The following is a 20,047-nucleotide window of genomic DNA, read 5'->3' as shown; positions in this document are numbered from 1 at the left end:
CCAAACCATGATTTTTCCTTCACCAAACTTGACTGATATCTGTGAGAATCTTGGGTCCATGTGGGTTCCAGTAGGTCTTCTGCAGTATTTGTGATGATTGGGATGCAGTTCAACAGATGCTTCATCAGAATAATCTACCTTCTGCCACTTTTCTAAATAATTAACAAGAAGTCACCGTTATTATCTGTCACTCATACAACTGGGATCGACAACAAGTCTTTTGTCAGGTAATGTAAGTGTTGAAAACATGTTGCTCATTTTTTGAATTCTGTTTTTTAAACATACAATGTACAAAATACAGGCGAGGCCTCACAGCAAGAAGGTCGCTGGGTCGCTGGTTCAAACCTTGGCTCAGTTGGCGTTTCAGTGTGGAGTTTGCATGTTCTCCCTGGGTTTCCTCCGGGTGCTCCGGTTTCCCCCACAGTCCAAAGACATGTGGTGAAGGTGAATTGGGTAGGCTAAATTGTCCGTAGTGTATGAGTGTGTGTGTGAATGTGAGTGTGGATGTTTCTCAGAGGTGGGTTGCGGCTGGAAGGGCATCCGCTGCGTAAAAACTTGCTGGATAAGTTGGCGGTTCATTCCGCTGTGGCGACCCCAGATTAATAAAGGGACTAAGCCGACAAGAGAATGAATGAATGAATGTACAAAATACAGAGTTTCACACATTTACTTCATGTTGTTCCTATAGAAATCAATTAAGCTAACTCTTTGTTTTTGATAATTTAAGTAGACTGAACATGAAACTGTTAAGTTGAGGCAAAAAAACCCCACAATAATAATGTTAGTTCAGTTTATTTTAAATAAGTAGTTTGAACAAACAGCAAAAATCTTTTTTTTTTTTTTTTGAGTGTTTGTAACACTCTAAATGTCTTTACCATCCCTCTTGGTCAATTTAAAGTGTCCTTGCTGGATGAAAGTATTAATATTCATTATTTCCTCCAAAGGCAAAGTGATCTGTTTATGTCAAGCCTTGTTATTTCACTATTTTCATGACCAACAATTTTCGTTCAAAAGAAAAGCAAAGGCCTTCATTTGACAGCTCAGTTTGGCTCGCTGTCGCCTCTAAGAAACATAACCAAACATGAATCAAATAATTGCTCTTACTCTTTCTCCTCTTCTGTCACTCTCGGGTCAGTTCGTTTTCTAACAACTTTTCTTTTCCCCAATGTCTCATGTCAGTTGAGTAACAATTAAAAGTGGCATAATGTAACACGAACCCTGAGTGTTAGCAAACAGAGTTTTGTTTCTTTAAAGCAAAGACACTTCATTAAGCCAGTCTCGTATAAAGCCTCGGTTTTTAGGTTAATTACTGTTCCTAGCTCTGATGCTTCTCTGATTTTTTTTTCCTCCCCTTTAACTCACCAGAGGAGCTCTTGTGTTTAATTAGGACTGTGTGGTACGCCAATAAACAATGTATTAGGAGACTAGGAGACAGCAGATAAGTGCCTGAGTCATTACCTAGGGTTCATAAGCTGTCTTGATGTACAGTCGTAATTGCAGCGATGCGGCCCCCATTTGCGGCAGGAGATCTCTTTGTGGATCTTAAAGAGTTTATATTGGTTTATTGTTTGCGGTTTAAAGAGTAACCTTCCGTTGGCGGCTGCTATACTTTATTAGGCATTAGCGTGACTCATTCTCCACCTGTTTGAATCTGCTTCTGTCTGTAGGTGGATTCTGGAAGCCATGGAAATCCCCCCTAAAAGCTTCCTCCCCACTGTTTTTAATGATTCCATAAGACACTGGTTCTGATTATACATATACAGCCCGGAAAATACGTTTTGGGCATGTCACGATTTTTTCCTGGTTAATATATTTCTAAAAGTGCTGCAACATGAAATTATATTATAACTTTTACAGAAATTAAGTTTGTAATTTGTGTAGGTTTTCTCCTAAAATTAGGATTTTGGTCAGGTTACTATGCATAAGTTGAGTAATTTCCCTTTTATGTCACTTAATATGTTGTTTTCTTTGTCTTTAATGTGAAATTAGTGAATATTTATATATATATATGTATGTATGTATACCCTCACCGGCCACTTTATTAGATACACCTGTCCAACTGCTCATTGATGCAAATTTCTAATCAGCCAATCACATGGCAGCAACTCAATGTTTTTAGGCATGTAGACATGGTCAAGACATTTATACCGAGCATCAGAATGTTGAAGACAGTTTATTTTGAAAGTGATTTTGAACATGGCATGGTTGTTGGTGGTCTGAGTATTTCAGATTTTCAAGCACAACCATCTTTGGGAGTTACAGAAACTGGCCTTTAAAGGAAAAAATATCCAGTGAGCGGCAGTTCTGTGGGCGCGCGAATGCCTTGTTGATACGAGAGGTCTGAGGAGAATTGCCAGTATGGTTCAAGCTGATAGAAAGGCAACAGTAACTCAAATAGTCACATTACAACGAAGTCTGCAGAAGAGCAACTCTGAACGCAACACATCCAACCTTGAGGCAGATGGGCTACAGCAGCAGAAGACCACACCGGGTGTCACTCCTGTCAGCTAAGTACAGGAAACTGAGGCAACAATTCACACTCCATCTTAAATGGCCTAAACAGTGACCAGTACTCAATCCAACAGAGCACCTTTGAGATGTGGTTGGCAACTGCGTGATGCTCTCATGTCAATATGGACCAAAATCTCTGAGGAATATTTCCAGTACCTTGTTGAAATCATGCCTTGAAGGATTAAGGCAGTTCTGACGGCAAAAGAGGGTCCAACTCGATACTAGTAAGGTGTACCTAATAAAGTGGCCGGTAAGTGTAAAATTATTAACCCCCTTTTTTTCGAGTCTTCAGAACAAACCATCGTTATACATAACTTGCCTAATTACCCTAACCTGCCTAGTTAATCTAATTAGCCTAGTTAAGCCTTTAAATGTCACTTTAAGCTGTATAGAAGTGTCTTGAAAAATATCTAGTCAAATATTATTAACTGTAATCATGGCAAGATAAAATAAATCAGTTATTAGAAATGTGTTATTAAAACTATTATGTTTAGAAAAGTGCTGAATTTTTTTTCTCTCCGTTAAAGAGAAATTGGGGGAAAAAAATAAACAGGAGGGCTAATAATTTTATCCTCAACTATATATATATATATATATATATATATATATATATATATATATATATATATATATATATATATATATATATATATATATATATGTTTTTTTATGTATTTCTTTTTTTAAATATTTAGATTTTTTTTAGATGGGGGTGGGGGTTATACATTTTACTCTTCATCATATACAGTGTGATACAATTTAGTCATGAATATATTGTGTTCATTGGCTGCTTCAGTTATGACAATCAATATTCATGAGCTAAACTCGTAAACTTTAAAATGAGTCGGGCCAGTTTTCTTACAATCCTGCATGCAAAACTCCCAGACAAAAGAAATTATTAAATAAATAAAAAAATGTCCACTCAGGCAGATGGCCAATTTAAAACATCAGATGAAACAGAAATAAGATTGATGCCTTTAATAAAGAACATCCCTTTTTAAAATACATTTCCATATAACACGGCTCATATATCTTCAAGTGCAGCTTTTTACTTTTCTTGCGTGCCGTAGTTCCAGGCGCCGTTTCGGATCCGGCCTGAGTGGATAATTCAAAATATTTTGGAGGCTATTATTTTCTATTTGTCATTTTTACCTAGGTTTGAAGTACCGGCGAAGCTTATTCGCTTTCCAGCTGTCAGCTGCATTGAGACCGCTTTTAGCGAGCTTAAGAGAATGTTCTCTGTCAGCCATTGAATACTGCAACCCTCCATATTTAGATTTGCCATTCAAAATGATAGAGGTGTCACATAAAGAGAGGTCTGACTGTGTCAGTGCATCTATAAAAGGTGTCAAACATGCTGGTTTGAATCCAGCGTTTAAGTGCTTTTCCTTTCTCTGCCTTCAATGCCCGCCAGCTGGAGAAGGAGAATAAAAAGAGCGAGAAAACATTAAATGCCACCGCAGCATCTGTCAAGCACATCATAGACAACATCAAGATCCTCCTCGCTGCAGTTTGACCCGCTGAACGGTCATCTGAAGCTGATAGAAATGCGATTCTCTCTCTGCTTATCCTTTGTGTTTTGGTTGGATTGTTTGTTTCTCTCTTCCTGTGTTTTCAGGGCCACTTCTGAGACTCAGAGACGGAAAGCAGAGACGTTTAGAGAGTGATGCTGCCAACCTCTCAACAGGGGGCAATCGCTTTACCTGTCAACCCCTCTGCATGTCGCCTTTCATTTTCCGGCTCGAGGGACAAGAGAAAGCGAATAACCGCATTCACAGACACCCAGATGTTCCATTGGTGAGTCTCCAGCACGTCGCTGAACTGCCTTTTTATTTCCTGCTTCTGAATGATGGCTGACTTGTGTAGGAGTTGACAAAAAAGAAACAGGAAAAAAAAAAGATTATGAAAAAAACGGCAAGCATTTAGCATTTTGCTGCGGCGGCAAATAAAGGATGAATTATTCATCTGAGCTGTCAATGATACTCTTATTCTGCATGCAAAGTGGAAACTACTGTGCTTAAAGGAATCGACTTGAACTCTGTGGATTGCTTTGCTAACGGAATATAGCTCATCCTAATGGCAACCGGCCAACTGAGTAGCGTTATATGAGATATGAGCCTTAATAAAATAAAATATTAGCTTAAAAATAATAAAATAAAATAAAATAAAATTAATAAAAGATTATTTTTTTTATTTTCTGCTAAGTCTCTTTATTAATCTGGGGTCGCCACAGTGGAATGAACCACCAACTTATTCAGCACATGTTTTATGCAGCGGATGCCTGTCCAGCTGCAAACCATCACTGGGAAACACCCATACACTTTCATTCACACACATATGGACAATTTCAGCCTAACCAATTTACCTATAGCACATTTCTTTGGACTGTGGGGGAAACCAGAGCACCCACAGGAAACCCACGCGAACACGGGGAGAACATGCAGACTCCACACAGAAATGTCAACAGACCCAGCCGAGGCTTGAATCAGCGCCCTTCTTGCTGTGAGGCAACAGCACTACCTACTGCACCACAGCGTCGCCCAATAAAATATTACATTTAGATAAAATAAAACAAATGAAACAAAATAAAAATATTCAGATATAAAATAAATATGTTTAGATATGTTCAATTTTCATTTTATTTTAAGTTTTAGTAGTTTTATGTCCTTTCGTCAATTTAATTTCTTAAACATATTTATATTAGTCTTTATTCCTCTCTAATCTTTTTTTCTTATTTAGTAATTTTGGCATTTGAAGGAACATTAGAAATAATAAAAAAACATTTTTTTTAACCTTATAGTTAAAATTATATTTATTAAGGTTATACCAGTAGTATTTTTATTTACTAACAACAACAACAACAACTCTATGATGTGGAAAACAATCAAAAAGAAAGATTGGAAAAAATATTTAAACTTTCTTTCTTTCTTTCTTTCTTCATTTATTTATTTATTTATGTATTTTCAAATTGAGTAGAGTTATATAACTTTTACAAGATATAATAATTTTGCCCATTTTATTTTTAAAAAACATTTCTGTTAGCCTTTATACCTCTCAATTTTTTTTTTTCATGTTTGATAATTTTGGTATTTTTAAGAACATTAGAAAGATTTGAAAGAAACCTTTTGAGTTTTTTTCACATAATATTTATATTTATTTTAATTATACAAAACTTTATAATTGAGTTTAGTTAATAACAACAACTCTGTTCTATGATGTGTAAAACAATCAAGATTATAAAGAGTGGAAAAATATCACAGGAAAAGTCATATTATTTATTTGTTTATTTTTTTACAATTGAGTTATATGAAATATGAACCTTAATAAAAATAAATAAACAAATAAAATAAATATTCAAATATATTTTGATATGCTAAATTTTCATTTTAACAAAACATGAAAGGAGATATGAACCTTATTAAATAAAAAAATGAAACAAAACAAAACAAGTAATTTTATTTTTTTATTTTTTATTTAAATTATTTATTTAATTGTTTACATATATATATATATATATATATATATATATATATATATATATATATATATATATATATATATATATATATATATATATATATATATATATATATATATATATATGTTTATCTATTTATTTATTTACTTACTGGCTTTTTTATTTATATACTTATTTATTTATTTACTGACTCGTTTATTTTTTACTTACTCATTTTTCAATTTATTTGTTTACTTACTGACTCATTTATTTATTTATTTATTTACTGACTTATTTACTTATTTATATTTATTTACTTACTGGTTTATTTATTTACTTACAGACACATTTATTTATTTATTTACTTACTGGTTTATTTATTTACTCACCGACTCATTTATTTATTTATTTACTTACTGACTTATTTATATATTTACTTACTTACTGACTTATTTAAAATTTATTCAAATATTATTCAAACCAAAAGGGTGGTTCTTTAAACTATACATTGAAAAGTTAATTGTAGAACCAGAAATAGTTCTTCTATGTACTCACTACAAACTACAAACAAACAAACAAAACTCTTTTAGAATCTTCATTTTAAAGAGAGTATTTCTACATTCTTGTCCCCAAAACATGTGTGTTGCTGAACCCTTGCTTCATGTCCTTGCTCTGACCCGACAAAATGGCATGGAATGACAAAAAGGAGTCTGGTCACAGGCCAGAAAGATAAATCTACCGCTGAAACATCTGAATCTTCACGGCAGGAATCAGTGAAGGCCTGTGTCTGAAATAGGAGCACGGGCTCAGATGAGGCTTATGTCACACAACACAACACTTTCTTCCATTGATTCTGAAATACCCAGCACTCATACGTTGTTTTGCTGAAGCGCAGAGTTCCACTTGATCTAGCAACACCACAATACTGTTGATTGTGTCACAGTGATGAAACCGCTCTCCACGGAGCATCATTCTTCCTCTCAGGGAAGATGGAGAGATGGATCAGGTTTGGCCTGAGGGCAAAAGTCGAATGACAACACCATTACACTTCCAATCTCCATTCTAGAATTAGTCCGCCTGTGTTTCTCTTTCTGAAAGCACACTGGAAGACTTCCTTTGAGCTCTTCTCAATCTCCTCCTCCACTCAGGCTACATAAACACACATGCGGAGGTAAGATTTATGTGGCTGGTAGATATTTAATGGCTGTGTGGGTAAAAGCTCTCGGTCTGTTAATTTAGTTCAGTGATAAAAGCGCTTCTTGATGCAGTGCAGCAGTGCATCCATTGCAATCCATTTGATGCTCATTTCATTGATGCTCCATTGGTTCTCTGTTAGTGACAAGAGGTGCTTAATATGTTCAGAAAATACTGATGGCCAAGCTTAAGAGGCCAAGCTAAATTTTTGAAATACAATTTTTGAAGGAAATATCTATGAATTGAGAGGGACAAAGATACAGGTACTAGTTACAGATAAAGTTATATTTTCTTTAATTTAAAGTTGCTATTGTGGTTAATGCTAAAATAAATCTAACGATACAGAAAGAATAGCAAACGAAGAGCAAAGAACAGCAAAAAATAAAATAAAAACTGAAAATAAAAATAAAATAAATTTTTAAACAAATGAAGTGAATGCATGATAATAATATTACTATATATAAATTATTATGTAATAGTATCTTATTATGTAATAATTAATAATTAATGAATTAGTTGGTTGATTATTTAGATTACTGTTATTATGGATTTATTTACTTACTATATATATTTGGTTAAAGTGAATTCTAAAATGAATTCTTAATGACATTAAGTAAATAAAATAAATAAAAATAAATAAATAAATAAATAAATAAATATCTAGATAAATGAAACAATAAATAAATAAACAAATATACATATATATGTAAAGATAAAGATAAATTATATATATATATATATATATATATATATATATATATATATATATATATATATATATATATATATATATATATACACACACACACACACACACATACATATACACACACACACACACACACACACACAAATATATATATATATATATGTATATATATATATATATATATATATATATATATATATATATATATATATATATATGAATAAATAAATAAACAGATAAATGAATAGTAAATAAAATAAATATATACATATCTAGATAAATGAAAAAAATAAATAAACTGATAAACATAAAAATAAAGACAAATGAATAATATATTAGAATATAAATAAATAAATAAATAAAACAAACATATATATATATATATATATATATATATATATATATATATATATATATATATATATATATAAATTAAGTGGATTGCACATAAAACATTTAAGTTGTTTAAAAAAAACCTCGAGAATTGTGTTGATTCAGTTCATGTTAAATAAATAAATTAAACAAGCAGCAAAAGTGTTTTTTGAGTGCAAGAATTGTGCTTGTTTTACCTAATTTTAAATAAAAACAGCAGAGTATTTTTGGAGGGTATATTTTATTATGTAAAAGAAAGTAAATAACTTTTTTAATTCATTAGGTTATTCTAATTTGCAGGTAATTTACAGGTAATTTGAAGGTAATTTGCAGGTTGGAAGCAAAATGTGTGACACTGTTAAACATTAATTTCTCCCCACGGTCTACAACAACGACAACTATTTTTTTTACAGGTTTCCAGAGACTGAACTGTGACAGTGAATAAACCGAATGATGAAATGCAGCTTTCTCTTGACAACACAAAATCCAGGAAAAAACTAATTAGCAGGAGCAAAAATGATAGCCTGTCTCACAATCCCCATCCACTCTGATGACAATCAATGAGAAGAGCGACGGAGGGCCAGACTGGATTACCAAAAACAAAACACTTATTTTGATGTTGCTCTGGGTGTTATTTTTCTTCATTTGTCAACAAAGTCTTCTACCTTCGAGTCCCCAGCAATTCTCACCCAATAATGCAGACATGCAGTTGAAGTCAAAATTATTCGCCCTCCTGTGAATTTTATTTTTTTTTATTTTCAAATATTTTTCAAATGATGTTAAAGGGCCATGAAACCCCCTCGTTTCAGCAGGGTGTTTTCACACCTCTACTTTGGAAAAAGTCAGAAAAGTGGGCGTGTCCAGCTCTGTTTAGGGGGAAGTGTCGGAGGAACAAAAGAGGCTTGGTGTGGGAGTGTCTATTTGGGCGCGCTGAATTTCAGAGTCAAAACACACAACCACAGTGGACAATGTGACTGTGTTTACATGGACATCTGTAGTCGAATTATTTGCCAAATTATTAAATGGTGAACTTTAACTGCAGTTTGGCTCTTTCATTCAGGGAATTCATTCATGCCCCTCCCGACAAACGTGATATTTGATTAGAGGCGCTGCTCTAAGCGTGTATTTTTCATGCAATGTTTGATACCGCACGGCGAATGAGAGAAAAAAAAACTCAGCATTTCCCGGAAACTTAGATAAACACGGCAGGTAGCGTCAGAAAGCCGTGTGTTATTCCGGTCACAAAATCCAACACGAGGTTATAGTTTGGTTGTAACTGTTTTTGCACACTCGGTGCAATAGTTTGTTTGATACGAATAAAATACGAACTGAATAAACAGAGCACTGGTCGCTCACTTACCAAATCTGTAGAGACAGGACAATCACCAGCAACTAGAGCCGCGTCTTTATTTAGAGGAGACTAAAGCGAATCTGGATCTCAGCGTTTGCAGATGAGAACAGCTCTCAGGTAAACAATAATCCTCCTTAGACACGTAAGTTATTGTTGTCGAGCGTCGCGTACACTGTTAATCCACGCGTGAGTCTGAGCTCTCACAGAGAGAAAATGAAAACGAAACTTAACTGCAGCAAACTATAAAAGCAACACTTCACGCTTGTTTTGCCAACACAACGTGGCGTCTTTGCCATCTACACTCTGACAGTAATGAATATTAATGTTAAGTTGCACAATAGAGCGCGCTGATTGGTTTGAACCAAGCCTTACTCATGCATTAATGCAACACACTGTAAGACGTAATAAGACTCACTCTGGCACAGACGCCCAGTCTGCACGCTGGAATACAACGCTATTATGTCATGACCGTGACGCAGCTTCAAAAATTCGTTTCAAACAGGAAGTACGAATTTGCTTGAAATAACGCAAAAACAACCAATTTACACTTTTTAGTGAAATATAGGTGTCCTAATAGTGTTTTTAGCAGTGTGGGACACATATACGACTGTCAACAGCTCAAAAAATGTGTTTTAGTGTTTCGTGACCCTTTAAACAGGGCAAGGGAATTTTCACAGTATTTCCTTCTAATTTTTTTCTTCTGAAAAATGTCTTATTTGTTTTATTTCGGCTACAATAAAAGCAATAAAAGCAGCTTTTCATTTTTTAAAACCATTTTAAGGTCAATGTTATCAACTCCCTTTAGCATTTTTTTTTTCGATAGTTTACAGAAAAACCATCGTTATACAATGATTTTCCTAATTACACTAACTTATCTAGTTATCCTTAATGTCACAATCTCCAGCGATCATAACTCCATAGATTGCTGGATCTCACTCACAATAACTCAAGGACAACAATTCCGCCATTTCTGGACTACATTTTCATACATGCACTCTGGTCACACTCACACATGCTTCCTCATCTAGACTGATTACTCGCACCACCTGAGGATTGTCAGAGACTGATTGCACGCACTCAGCCACACATTTAAGCCACACACACTCCCCTATTCTATCTACACTATCCTGTATACCGACCTTGGAGTCTTGTTAGTCTCCTTGTCTTTGTCTGCCGCCTGCCTTTTGACCTTTCGCCTGTTACTGATTACGATTCTGGACTGCCTTCACATACCCATTTGCACTTGTGTTGACCATTGCTTGCCAGACTACGAATAAATCTGCATTTTGGATCCTACCTCAGTTGTTTGTGTCACTCCCACGTGTTACAGCAGATTGTGACACTTAAAGCCTTCAAATGTCACTTTAAGCTCAATACTTGTATCTTGAAAAATATCTAGTCAAATATTATTTACTGTCATCATGGCAAAAAAGGAAAAAAAAAGAGCAAGAAATTCAGCACAGCTAAAAGTGCTGTTTGTTCTGTTTATCGCATTCAGGACTGAGTGGACCTTCCGCTCTGTTACTGGTCCATGAAGACCTTCAAAATCCCTCCTAAGCCTGGGTTTTCAGAGCCAAAAAGGCATCACAAATCCTTCTCAGCCTCATTCTTGCCAGTTTGGTCCAGCAGCCCATAAACTCGCTTACACACGATTACAAAGAGTGCTGCACTAAAAGAGAAAACATTTCTATAACATATTTTAGCTGTTCACTTGAGAGGAAAACATGTATTAATCTTCAAAGCAGCGGGTAGAGGGGAGAAAAATCCTTATTTGAAATTAATATAGATGTCTAGACACTTCACAACTAACTAACAAAAAAAACATGTATTCATACTTGAAGCAACCTATAGAGGGGAAACAAACATACATTGATATTAATATAGATGTCCAGACACTCTACATCTAACTAGCTGACTAACTGAATAATAATAATGAAATAAAATTGCTTTATTTACATTTTTCATCATAATAATATGAATTATTAGCATGTTTAAAATACTATTTCAGTCTTTCAAACTGTTGTTTAATTTATTCTAGACTTCTGTTAACATGCTAGTAACATGCTAGAGTACGCTAACAATGGGCTAAAATATAGCATGTTACACATACAAACAATATGTTTCATATTGAAACATGCTTCAATTTACTGTGAAACATGCTTCAAACATGCTAGTAGCTATAAACGCGGTTTATATCTATCTATCTATCTATCTATCTATCTATCTATCTATCTATCTATCTGTCTGTCTGTCTGTCTGTCTGTCTGTCTGTCTGTCTGTCTGTCTGTCTGTCTGTCTGTCTGTCTGTCTGTCTGTCCGTCCGTCCGTCCATTTATCTACCTGTCTATCTGTTTGTCTGTCTGTCTGTCTGTCTGTCCGTCCGTCCGTCCGTCCGTCCGTCCGTCCGTCCATTTATCTACCTGTCTATCTGTTTGTCCATCTATCTATCTATCTATCTATCTATCTGTCTGTCTGTCTGTCTGTCTGTCTGTCTGTCCGTCCGTCCGTCCGTCCGTCCGTCCGTCCGTCCGTCCGTCTGTCCGTCCGTCCGTCCGTCCGTCCGTCCGTCCATTTATCTCCCTGTCTATCTGTTTGTTCATCTATCTATCTATCTATCTATCTATCTATCTATCTATCTATCTATCTATCTATCTATCTATCTGTCTGTCTGTCTGTCTGTCTGTCTGTCTGTCTGTCTGTCTGTCTGTCTGTCTGTCTGTCTGTCTGTCCGTCCGTCCGTCCGTCCGTCCGTCCGTCCGTCCGTCCGTCCGTCCGCCCGTCCGTCCGTCCATCCGTCCATTTATCTACCTGTCTATCTGTTTGTCCATCTATCTATCTATCTATCTATCTATCTATCTATCTATCTATCTATCTATCTATCTATCTATCTATCTATCTATCTATCTATCTATCTGTCTGTCTGTCTGTCTGTCTGTCTGTCTGTCTGTCTGTCTGTCTGTCTGTCCGTCCGTCCGTCCGTCCGTTTATCTACCTGTCTATCTGTTTGTCCATCTATCTATCTATCTATCTATCTATCTATCTATCTATCTATCTATCTATCTATCTGTCTGTCTGTCTGTCTGTCTGTCTGTCTGTCTGTCTGTCTGTCTGTCTGTCTGTCTGTCTGTCTGTCTGTCCGTCCGTCCGTCCGTCCGTCCGTCCGTCCGTCCGTCCGTCCGTCCGTCCGTCCGTCCGTCCGTTTATCTACCTGTCTATCTGTTTGTCCATCTATCTATCTATCTATCTATCTATCTATCTATCTATCTATCTATCTATCTATCTATCTATCTATCTATCTATCTATCTATCTGTCTGTCTGTCTGTCTGTCTGTCTGTCTGTCTGTCTGTCCGTCCGTCCGTCCGTCCGTCCGTCCGTCCGTCCGTCCGTCCGTTTATCTACCTGTCTATCTGTTTGTCCATCTATCTATCTATCTATCTATCTATCTATCTATCTATCTATCTATCTATCTATCTATCTATCTATCTATCTGTCTGTCTGTCTGTCTGTCTGTCTGTCTGTCTGTCCGTCCGTCCGTCCGTCCGTCCGTCCGTCCGTCCGTCCGTCCGTCCGTCCGTCCGTCCGTCCGTCCGTCCGTCCGTCCGTCCGTCCGTCCGTCTGTCCGTCCGTCCGTATGTCCGCCCGTCCGTCCGTCCATCCGTCCATTTATCAACCTGTCTATCTGTTTGTCCATCTATCTATCTATCTATCTATCTATCTATCTATCTATCTATCTATCTATCTATCTATCTATCTATCTATCTATCTATTAAATACAAAGTGTCATGAAACTATTGGGCACAAAGGCTTATAATCTGAGCCCCCTTCTACCTTAGCTCCACCTGTATAGATCTGCTATGGGAGCTACATGTATGTTATGTTTGCAGCGGCAGTGTGTCATATTCTCAGACAGCATTTCTACTCCCAAGACTAAACACATCAACGTTGTCATTTACATATTCATTACCATACCATGTACCGCTATCATAAATCTCTCTGAAAGTTATCACGACAGAGCTAAAATTAATTTAGTGGTATTTGTATTAGTTTTGTCAAATTATCCTGAATTGAATATAAATTGTATGTAAATCAAAGATAGTTTTCTTTTAAAATGTTTTTTTCATAGCCCAAAAAAATGTCAAGTTGTCAAGAAAGAACTAAAATATTGAACTAAATATTAAATAAATATTATATTTAAGCAAATAAAAGGACAGAAAATAATCTTTATAAATGTATTTTGCCCTAAAAATGTGTTTTTTTTATCATTGTGGTCGCACAACCCAGGATGCGTTCTGTTTGTTCTCTACACTCATTTTCTTTGCTAATGAATCAATTTGCCGGATCACCCACATTTCCCCTTTTTTCCCATATTCCGGAGGCCCATGGCTAGACAGACTGCACTCGACTGTTCTCTGGAGACGGGACGGCCGAGTTCACTCAGGCGAAGCTTTGCCATATGGCACTACAGTGAGCAAGCCGTCAGCTTTTTACTTCACCACAATCTTCAAGACGATATTCATCTTCGCCAAAAAGAATTCGCTAAGAAGCTTTTTTTGCCCTGGATTTCTTCAGCAGGCATCCTTAAACATCTCAAGCTGAGATTGAATGCTCCTCTAGAATCAACAAGATATGCAGAATCCAATTTGATTTAATTCATTATCCACTCCAGCGGCCCCTAATCGAGAACAATTGATTGTGCATGGAGACTAAAAGGGAGGCATGTGTGACGCTTGTAACGCAGCCGGCCGGAGGTGTCCGAGTTGGATCACTAAAAATGATTGGTAGTTTGTATCATGCCGAGCTGGCTAGAGAAAGCTGGAGAGCTCACGGAGGGAAGCAGAAAGTGAGCAGGAACGAGATGAGATCAGTGTTTTCACTCCCCAAGGCGTCAAACTAGAGTGTTTCACCGCAGAAGCCAAAGGAACCCCTCAGCGTTTAATGTTGAAGCAGCCAAAAGCCTCACTATAGCTGTCAATGAGGGACATTTGGAGTCCATCCAGTGATACAAGGGAAAGAAGAGATGATGGAGAGTCTTTATGGAGAATTACAACTACAGGAGATTTTGTGTCAGAGTGAGTTTTATTAGAATGAACTTTTTTTCTCTCATGGTTTTGCTATATGAAGGTCATGGCAGTCTTAGAAATGCTCTGATGCCTTTTATGCAAAGATTGTACTATTCTGTCCTTGTCATATTTTTAGTCAGGAACTTAAATAAACAGGATTAAATAAAAGCTGTAAAATGATATAAGACTATTCCTGTACCAGAATGTGTTCTGTTTATCTGTCCATCTATTTATCCATCCATCCATTCATCCATTTGTCCATCCATACATCCACCCATGCATTCATTTGCCCATGCATTCATTTGTCCATCCACCCATCCATCCATACATCCATCCATTCAATCATCCATCCACCCATGCATCCATTTGTCTATCCATGCATTCATCCATCCATTTGTCCATCCATCCATCCATCCATTTATCCATCTATCCATCCATCCATCCATTTTTCCATCCATGCCTCCATCCATCCATCCATCCATCCATCCATCCATCCATCCATCCATCCATCCATCCATCCATCCATCCATCCATCCTTCTATTCATTCATCCATCCACCCATGCATTCATTTTTCCATCCATCCATCCATCCATCCATCCATCCATCAATCCATTCACTTGTCCTTCCATTCAAGCCTTCAGCTATCCATCCAACCATCCATCCATCCATCCACATCCATCCATCCATCAATCCATTCACTTGTCCACCCATTCATGCCTTCATCCATCCATCCATCTATCCATCCATCCATCCATCCATCCATCCATCAACATCCATCCATACATCCATCCATCCATCCATCCATCCATCCATCCATCCATCCATCCATCTATTCATTCATCCATCCACCCATGCATCCATTTGTCTATCCATCCATCCATCCATCCATCCATCTATCTATCTATCTATCTATCTATCTATCTATCTATCTATCTATCTATCTATCTATCTATCTATCTATCTATATCTATCTATCTATCTATCTATCTATCTATCTATCTATCTATCTATCTATCTATCTATCTATCTATCTATCTATCTATCTATCTATCTATCTAGCTGTGACTGTTGACTCACAATTTCACTTTTTATAGTTGTTTGGTTTTGCCAAATATAGATCGCTCTGTTAATAAATAAATAAATAAATAAATAAATAAATAAATAAATAAATAAATAAATAAATAAATAAATAAATAAACTCAAAAAGAGCACTTCAAGACTAATAAAGTGATCCAAAAATGATTGTCAACAACAGAACAGAAGTTTTGTATTAATTTTAGTTTAGTCACTTCTATATTCTACAAGTCCCTGCTATTTGCAGATATTTAGTTGCTATGGGAACCAAAACTGCTGTTCACACTCCTAACTTTTGCATACTTTTGTCAAGTCACACCTTAACATCGGAGGTTTTCTCCCATTATGAATGAAATTCTCCTTGTGTGTGGGGAAGTTGCTGGTTTTGATTAGCCTAATTACAAGACTGCAAGGCTACCCGGTAGATTTTTTTCTGTAATTGGTATTAGTATTCACGAACACTCAGCTTTGCATAGAAGTGCCACTTACTGATTTAATCTAAATCAGTAGAGAAATGTTGTGCTGTTGTATTTAATATGTCCTTAATAAACTTTTTAATATATTATCTTATACTCTGTAATGTAGCTATAAAAGATATCCCTCGCTCCGGAAAAAAAAAACAGCTTAAACCAGCCTAGGCTGGTTAGCTGGTTTTAGCTGATTGACCAGCCTGGTTTTAGATGGGGTTTTGGCCATTTCCAGACTGGTTTCCAGCCTTCTTCCAGCCTGATCAGCTAAGGCCAGGCTGGAAATGGCTGGAAACCAGCCTGGGAGTGATATTATAACATCAGTTAGCACCGAATTATAAATCGACTTAGCATGTTATAATAGAAGCTATAAAATAATAAGCTAGATGCATTAACTCACTGTGATTTAACTATTACAGAAACAGATGTGCCTGGCTATATCAAATCTAGATAAATATGTATATCTAGATAAATATGTATATAGAAAGCTAGTACAATTTTTTTTGACAGTTTTTATGACTAATTCACATATATTGACATTGATATGATGCACATTTGATCAATTAGTTATTTTATTTCACCAAAACTACACACATTTTATACTGTGAAAACAAATATCAAGCTTCATCAGTAGTTAGAACTATTCAGTTTCGCAAAACAGTCGTATTATTACCTCATCAGCATCAGCTCCTCAAAATAATGAAGAATCATGATGACAGGATTTTTTTAACACCATGTGACAACAATGCCACTCCCACTTACCAGTAGAAACAGGTAATGCTGAATAGCTGACTATTTAATTACATGACACAGATGCTGCGTTAAGTAGAGCGCGTGATGTATGTGAAAAATTTAGGGACTCCGATAACAAATTAAATGTTCTATGACCTATTTTATTTAAGTGCAACATATTCCAAAAGATCAGGGGCTTTTGACAATACATCAGGGGCTTAAGCCCCCAAAGCCCCCTCCTTCCTCAAAACGCCACCAGCGTAACCGCTGATTGGCTAGGCTTAGGTTGGCCCATCTCAAAATCAGCCAGCCGCAGCGGGTTTGGCCAAATGCTAAACATTTATTATTATTATTATTAATTTTATTATTATTATTATTAATTTTATTATTATTATATATTCATATTCTTGCCAGAGATAAATCTGCCTGCATGTAAAAACAATACATATAAAAGAAATTTTAAAAACTGAACGGCCCAGATTTAACAAATGGTCCGGCCCTTCTGGCATTTGCCAGAATTGCCAGATGGCCAGTCCAGTCCCTGGCGAAAGTGTTCCTCCATATGTTTTCATCGAAGTTGTTCACAATACTTATCCATCCACAGAGTTTTTAATGTAGTCATGTGTTTACAAATACAATCACAGCCGTTTAGAAGTCAGTTCTGGTTAATGATATCAGAATTTACCGGTATTTTGGAATGGATGTGTGAATGGTCTTTTCCTGAAAAGATCCTGAACACTTTGCCTGTGTGAACAGTGCTTTTTTGAGTTTACCGGAAAAGTTATTCCAGATCGTTTGTTTTCTGGATATTTACCAGTATCACTGTGTGAAAGGGGCTATTGTGAAGGAAAAAGAGCTGATGCTGCAATGGATAATATGAGAAAATGAGTTTATTTGTTCTCAGATGGAAATTGTGTTCTTTGCATTTCAAGGCCGTAAACAGAACTCTTGTTCCTGTTCCCATTCAGTTTTTTCTTTTCTGCGAAATTGCCTGATTTGAGTAACAGGTCACATCATCCTGATGTTCAATGCAGCTCTTCAACAGGCTTAATTTCCTTCATTTGTTGAGGATTAAGTTGCCATAGATACGATCATCCTCCACAGAGTCAAACATCCATGTGTGTCTGCATCATTCCCGGCAGGTACAGTGACGGATCTGCAAAAGTGCTGTTCAGTGGCTGTAAGAGATAAAGAGTCTGATGCAAAGCCAAACAAGCATCTGTCCAAGAACAACTGATCATAGCAAAAAAAAAACTAAGAAACTGCAAAGAGTAAGCAAGTTTACCAGCAACTTTTCCCTGTTCAGCGAAGAATTCCTGTCTTTGAGAGAGAAAATTATGTCCCGTTTTTCTGTCTGTACTATAAGATTTATCTAGTGAGCTCTGTAATACCCAGCATAGGCCTACTCGTCTTTTCTTTGCAGTACAAAGAACATCAAATCACAGAAGTGTGTGTGTGTGTGTGTGTGTGTGTGTGTGTGTGTTTGTGTGTGTGTGTGTGTGTGTGTGTGTGTGTATAAAAGGCTGAGTTGAAGAGAAAAAGGAACATTTAGAAAGAGAATACACCCTTTATCCGAGTGTATGATGTTTCCTTCTCTTTGGTCAGTTTGTTCTCACTCTAAACATGTGAATCAAAAACATCCACTTTTCAGCCTCATGGCATTATTTCTCAGGCTGACGTCTGCAAAAGAACATCAGCATAGTAAACACACATCAGGACCTGGGGCCTCATGTACGAAGACTTGCGTGGAAATCTTACTAAAACATTGCGTACGCACAAAGCTGTAAATGTGCGTACGCAGAAAAAATTTCAGATGTATGAAACACTGCGTACGCCGAATCTCACGCATATTCTTTTGTACATCCGAATGAACGTGAAACTGAGCGCAACATGCACGAGCGCAAAACCCCTCCCTGCCTCCTCCCCCGTATGAATATGCTAATGACTATGCTAATGGCAAAACCCAACGAAAAAGCAACGGCAAAATCAAACAAAAAGAGAAACTTTGAACAGAATGTGAATTGGAGGTGCTGCTTTCGGAGGTAGAACGGAGAAAAGCGGTGTTATTTGCAAGTTTGTTCTCCGGAATTAACAACAAAAGAAAAAAATAGAGTGGGAGAGTTTAGCTGATACGGTTAACACAGTTGGGTCTGAACATCGCACTGAGTGCATTTAAAAAAGAAATAGTGTGGTTTATATCTGTAAACTGTTGCAATACTCTTAGCAGTCTCAGTGGCGCACCTCATAAGAAGCATGTGATCATGTACTGACACGTTCGAGCATAAACTCGGCTCGAATCCAGCGTCTGATGAATTCTTTCTTCTTTTTTTCCCCGCTACATATCAGATTTTGCCCACTATTTATCACGAGAAAGACAAGTAGGAATCATCAATAAGTTTGTGCATCATATTTTATTTGCACATTTATTGAATGGAAATGTTTCTGATTCACTCACTTAAATAGTCAACTAATCGCTTCATTCAGTTCCCATTTGCACATCACAGTGTTGATCAACAACGAGTGTAGACAACGTCAGCTGCTATTTGCGAATATAAGCATAACGGATGTGCTGCATGCAAAATAACATATTACAAACTCTATCCAGTGATAAATACAAACGTCTTCCTCACACTATGCAAACGGTTGCAAATGACCAAAAATGTCGATATATTCTCAAACGAAGGGTGCTTAATTAATTAATAAGAGTGGATCTCATCAGCGGAGAGCGTAATTACCAGCGAAATATGCAGTCTAATTGGTTCATTAGCATTTTTACGTTATCTGTGATCCATTATGTGCCGGCAGTTCTTGTTAAGAGCGGGGGTTATAAATGTCTCAGCGCTGCCGTCTTTAGCACTGGCTGGATGTTTTGTACAAACAGTGCCCACCGAGCCAATTTAGACAACAGTGATCTCTCTGTCCACATTTGTTTTGCACTCTGGTCTCTCATTGCGGCCATAAAGTACATCACCATTATGGGCCCTCGCTTTGGTCATCCATATCTTTGATAGAACAGCTGTTTCTGCACTTCGGCGTCGCACATTACTTTTGCCACTGAAAAATCGAATGGAGACAAAGGAGAAATAGAAGTGTATAACCTGTCTGAACTGTCCAATTT

General features: G+C 36.6%; 1 long non-coding RNA gene across 1 annotated transcript in view; it reads left to right on the top strand.

Moving 5' to 3' along the window:
- The window catches only part of LOC147846656 (uncharacterized), a 30,580-nt gene extending 19,691 nt beyond the window's left edge, over nt 1-10,889 (top strand). The window contains exons 2-3 of the long non-coding RNA XR_015476128.1: nt 4,130-4,308; nt 8,657-10,889. This is a non-coding gene — a long non-coding RNA (uncharacterized LOC147846656). The remainder of the gene's footprint in view (nt 1-4,129; nt 4,309-8,656) is intronic.
- Nucleotides 10,890-20,047: the final 9,158 nt, after the last annotated feature.

The sequence above is a fragment of the Danio rerio genome, chromosome 1 (assembly GCF_052040795.2).
Source record: "Danio rerio strain M-AB ecotype USA chromosome 1, GRCz13ab, whole genome shotgun sequence".
Lineage (NCBI taxonomy): Eukaryota > Metazoa > Chordata > Actinopteri > Cypriniformes > Danionidae > Danio > Danio rerio.
Note: the sequence above shows the minus strand (reverse complement) of the source record. Positions and strands in the feature narration are given on the sequence as shown.